Source organism: Linepithema humile, chromosome 1, assembly GCF_040581485.1.
Source record: "Linepithema humile isolate Giens D197 chromosome 1, Lhum_UNIL_v1.0, whole genome shotgun sequence".
Classification (NCBI taxonomy): Eukaryota; Metazoa; Arthropoda; class Insecta; order Hymenoptera; family Formicidae; genus Linepithema; species Linepithema humile.
The window spans coordinates 24,154,439-24,159,921 of NC_090128.1; the positions used below are offsets into that span (position 1 = coordinate 24,154,439).

Below are 5,483 nucleotides of genomic sequence, written 5' to 3' on the forward strand. Positions count from 1 at the left end.
CCGTTTTATACTGCACATTACAGACATGGATCATGGTTGGATATTGAAAATCAACCAATCATTAGTTACGTATTAAACTTGAACACTAAACTACTTTACTTTGATTGGTTAATTCTTAATACTCAACCATAAGGCTGTGCGCATAATAAAAAAATATTAGAAATAAGAAATAATGTTAAATATTAGGAATATAGACCAATCGTACAATAGAAAAGAATAATATATAACATATAAATATATAGGAATTATGTCATACAGCCTTAATATAATCTAAAATGCTTATATTTATATATTTAGATTATAGATTTTGACAATGTCTTATTATTATTATGTTCAGTTTTTTAATTAATAAAAATTTTATTATTTAATTAAATTTATTATTTAACATATTTATATCTTTTGTGTACTTATAGTTGGCCATTATGATTGCATGAATTAAGATATGTCCAGATAAACTTGAATAGCAAAAGCATATACATAAGAAAATAAATCAATTTATTTTAAGTTTGCTGGATAACTTTTATAGCGTTTTCGATTATACAGGATTTGAACGACCCAAGATTGGTTAATGACGTCATTGCAACCTCTCCACCAATGAAAGACTTGCATTTATAGTAAAATAGTGATTGATCAACCCTAGATCGTTCAAACTCCGTTTATTCGAAAACGCTATTAGTTTCACTAGGACCGAAAAATGAGATAGACATAACCATCTAGAATCTTTATGATTTATGACAACTCAACGCTGTCTTGTATTGCTTGAGTTAAATTAATTGAATTTGTTGAGTTTATAGAGCAAATTTTATTGTAATAAAAAAATGTTAACTGCAAATCAGTCTATGAAAGAAACAAATAATGTTGGTATGTATGTTGGTATACCTCTTTAATAGATATAATTATATATATATGTATATAATTATATTTATTAAACTCAACAAATTCAATGAATTTAACTCAAGCAATACAAGACAGCGTCGAGTTGTCATAAATCATAAAGGTTCTAGATGGTTATGTATATCTCATAGACTTATATGAATAGACGGAGCATACCGCTAAAAGCATGTCCCTGAGCGAGTAATCGGACTGCGATAGAAATAGGGAGTGTACCAGCGCTCTCTCTCTCTTCGCGCATGCTTATAGTGTTAGCTTTTCCATCAAATACACAGCAACATATTTGCTTTTCATTCAATATGTTATAAAAATGCCTCGAAAATGTGCAGTGTGCAGTTGTGAACAAAATAAAGGAATACTTTTTCATAAGTAAGTATTTATTCTAACCAACGCATATTTATATTTATTCACATTTACTACTCTCATATATCAGCTTTGGCATCCTAACCTTTATTTTACAATTGTATAAAAGTACTTTTAAATATATTTTTAAACAAATTTTATGTAAAACATTGCTATGTAAAATTATAAAATTACAGAAAAAGTAATGAATCCTTTAATGTAAATACAAGAGAGAAATTTTAAATTTGTTACTTACATTTAATGTGATATATTTGTTAATATCACTTGGACATTAATAGAATTTTTATAATTATTTCTTTTCTTCTATTACAGATTACCTACTAAAGAAGAAATAAAAAAAAAATGGATAGATTTTATAAAATTTAAACATGGGACAGCGTGGCGAGAAATTAAAAATATATTTATTTGTGAGTTACATTTTGATGCTGCGTCATATAAACCTTCAATAATATCTAATCCAGACAGGAAATATTTGAAATCAGATGCTGTACCAATATTAGCTATAGATTCTGATACGAATTTTGATATTAATCACTATAATAAAGAAATAAGTACAACAGAGATATATACTACTAAAAATCAATTTTATACAATGAATGAAACTTTACTTAAAAAAAATAATACACATAAAGAAATAAATACACAAACATATACTGATCAAGAACAACTCTGTACAAGTAAAAGTTTATTGGAAATTGAAAATCAAAATATAAAACAAACTGATAATTTTCAAGAATACCCTTTAAAAAAGGAAAGGTAATATTATTATACTTATTATTAATGATAGTTTTATTTTTTATTCTATTTTTTCTAGTTTTATTTTTTATTCTTTGCTACTTTATAATTAATAGAAATAATAAAATTATTAATAATAAAATAAATTTATAGAAAAAAGCAACACAACATTCCCATTAGACGTCCTCGAATAGGAAAGCCACGTTATCTTGGGGATATTAAATCATGGAATCTAGAAAATCCTGAACGATTAAAACAATATTTGGAATTGACAACAAAACATATTACACAATTAAAACAACGGAATGGTACATTGGAAAAAAAATGTCAAAGATATAAGAAAAAAATAACAAATTTAAAAAACCTATTGCTTCATTTGAAAGAACAAAATTTAATATCAAATGATATAGAATAAAAACTCAGTGTATGTATATAAACAAAATTTCTTTATAAAGTAACGAATCTATATATTACACATGTACATTATGTATTAATTTTTGTAAATAAAAATTATAATAAATTACAATATATTATACTTCTAAAAAAATAATATTCTTAACATGAATGTCCTTAATAAATTTTGCACTTTCCGTATGTTTCTTAGGGATCAATGAGTGCTCCAGTCATAAGATTAATTAACAGAGCTTTAACATCGTCAAAACAGAAATATTCAGAAGAACTTCAATCGTTTGCAGTAACTCTGCATTTTTATTCTGCAAAAGCATACGAATATATAAGAACTAATTTTATGAATAGTCTTCCTCACCCAAAAACACTTTCAAGATGGTATAAAAATATTAATTGTGATCCTGGAATCAATGAACAAGCTATTGAATCGATAAAGGTAAAGTGTAAGAAAAGAAGAGAAAATGATAAACCATTATATTTTAGTATGACTATGGATGAAATGTCTATAAAAGAAAAAATTGAATATTATGGTCGAGAATGCTGTGGGTATGTTGACATTGGTATTAATAATGATATTAATATTGAGAATAATAATAACATACCTACAGCACGTTATGCGTTGGTTATAATGTTAGTATAAATGATGACTGGAAGCTTCCTATAGCATATTATTTAATCAATAGTTTATGCAGCGATGAACGCGTAGCAATTATTAATCAATGTTTAGAACAATTACATGCAATCGATGCAAATATTGTTTCAATAACAGCTGATGGTGCTGCATGTAATTTATCAACATTTAAAAAACTTGGTGCTTCTCTCGATATTGACAATCTTAAACCATTTTTTAGTCATCCGTCAATAAGAAAAAATGTTTATATACTTTTAGACGCTTGTCATATGCTCAAGTTAATTAGAAATTGTTTGGCTTCTAAAGGTACACTTATTGATGGTGACAATAACATTATTAATTGGTTATATATTATTAAACTTGTTCAGCTACAAGAAAAAGAGGGTTTGCATTTAGGCACCAAAATACGAAACTTCATATAATGTGGCAACAAGAAAAAATGAAAGTTGCACTTGCTGCCCAATCATTAATAGCGTTTTCGATTATACAGGATTTGAACGACCCAGGGTTGGTTAATGACGTCATTGCAACCTCTCCACCAATGAAAGACTTGCATTTATAGTAAAATAGTGATTGATCAACCCTGGGTCGTTCAAATCCTGTATAATCGAAAACGCTATAAGTCTAAGTGTAGGTAATGCATTAATATTTTGCAGAAAAACGTTAAAATATCCAGAGTTTTTAGAATCCGCTGCAACATCCCGTTTCTGTATCTATATAAATAATATTTTTGACTTATTAAACAGCAGAAATTTATTTTGTAAAACTTCTACAAAACAATGTATCACTCGAGAAAATCTTGATAACATCAAAATACAAGTTAACGATTTTATTACATATTTGTCTTCATTACGCGATCAACAAGGATCAATATTAAACTCATCTCGAAAAACAGGTTTCTTAGGAATGATAATTTGCTTAAAAAGTATGATTGGTATCGCCGAAATGTTATTTGAAAATAATTGTTTCAAATTTTTGATGACATATAAATTGTCACAAGATCACCTCGAAACATTTTTTAGTGCAATCCGTAGTCGAGGAGGTTTTAATAACAACCCTACTGCATAGGAGTTCAAAACAGCTTTGAAACGATTGATGGCAAAAGCAGACATATGCATTTTGCATAATGCAAATTGCCATATATTAGATGACACTAAACTAGTCATGAGTGATAAAGTATTAGAAGGACAATTAGAAGAAATTCTTGATGAAACCAATTTATTTCTTCAGGAACATAACTATTGTATTAATTTTGAAATTAATTTGAGTGAATATGCTTACGAAGTAATTATGTATATTGCAGGCTTTGTATCAAAAAGTATAGCTAAACATTTGCAATGTGAACATTGTAAAAAATATTTAACAGACACAAAGATATTATCTAAATTACAAATTTTAAAATGTAGAAGAGCTCTTACTAATGCTTCACCTGATGTAATAGAAATATGCATCACAACAGAAAAAATTTTAAAAACTAATACAAACAAATTAACAAAAAAAAATGCAATTTCTATATTAAGCTTAAAAGTATTAAAAAATATAAAATCCAGTATTTTTAGTTCTAAAGATTATTTAAATCATATTTTAGAGCAAACTTATTTAGAAAATCATCGGCACCAATTAGTAAAACTAATTATAAAAAAATATTTAATAGTAAGATTAAATCATATTGCAAAAACTAAGAATGATGCCGCAAAACGAATAAGGTCAATGCATTCAAGACTGATTATTTTTAAGAATCAATAAATAAATTAATATTATACACACATATTCAAGCAAGCTAATATATATAATTTATATTTTACAATTACGTTTCTTTCAATTTAGTACAATAATAGTTTCTTTTTATTATTGAAGCAAGTATATTCTATAAATGAATGCGTGCATTGTTTACTTTTTGGTGCAATATTATTTTATTTATTTATTCATAAACAGATTATTTTATAAATGAATGGCGTATTCTCTAACTTTGGTGCAAAAATTTAAGTTAAAGTTTTTTTTATTTTATGTAAGCAGATTATTTTATAAATGAATGCGTGTATTCTTTAACTTTGATGCAAAAGTAGTTTTGTTCTTTTATTATATGTAAGCAGATTATATATTTTATAATCTTTAATTTTGGTGAAAAAAAATAGTTTTTGTTTTTTTATTATATGTATGTATAAGTAAGTATCAGACTGGATTTTGTGAATAAATTTGTGTATTTTTCAATTTCGGTACACACAATTATATTTTCTCTTTATTACATACAATATAATTTTTTTTACATGTAAGAAAATTATATATTTCAAATAAATGCTTTTGTATTTTAATTTTGTTGCAAAAAATAATTTTTTGTTTTATTATATATAATTATTTTATGTTTAAAAATTTTAATTGTAAGTTAAATAATTATTTAATTTACAATTAAATTATAATTAATATATTAATTATATAATAGATTTTTATTTGTAAA

At 25.4% G+C, this 5,483-nt stretch overlaps 1 long non-coding RNA gene across 3 annotated transcripts; it reads left to right on the top strand.

The window, feature by feature from the left end:
* The first annotated feature begins 1,033 nt into the window (after positions 1-1,033).
* On the top strand, positions 1,034-5,236 carry LOC137001902 (uncharacterized). 3 transcript variants are annotated; one of them, XR_010891702.1, is made up of 5 exons: positions 1,034-1,260; positions 1,567-2,010; positions 2,143-2,413; positions 2,594-2,833; positions 4,051-4,065. It is a non-coding gene; the product is annotated as an uncharacterized lncRNA (long non-coding RNA). The 3 variants fall into 3 exon arrangements; XR_010891701.1 differs by having other exon boundaries at positions 1,062-1,260; positions 2,594-5,236; XR_010891700.1 differs by lacking the exons at positions 2,594-2,833; positions 4,051-4,065 and having other exon boundaries at positions 1,062-1,260; positions 2,143-2,539.
* The last annotated feature ends 247 nt before the right edge of the window (positions 5,237-5,483 follow it).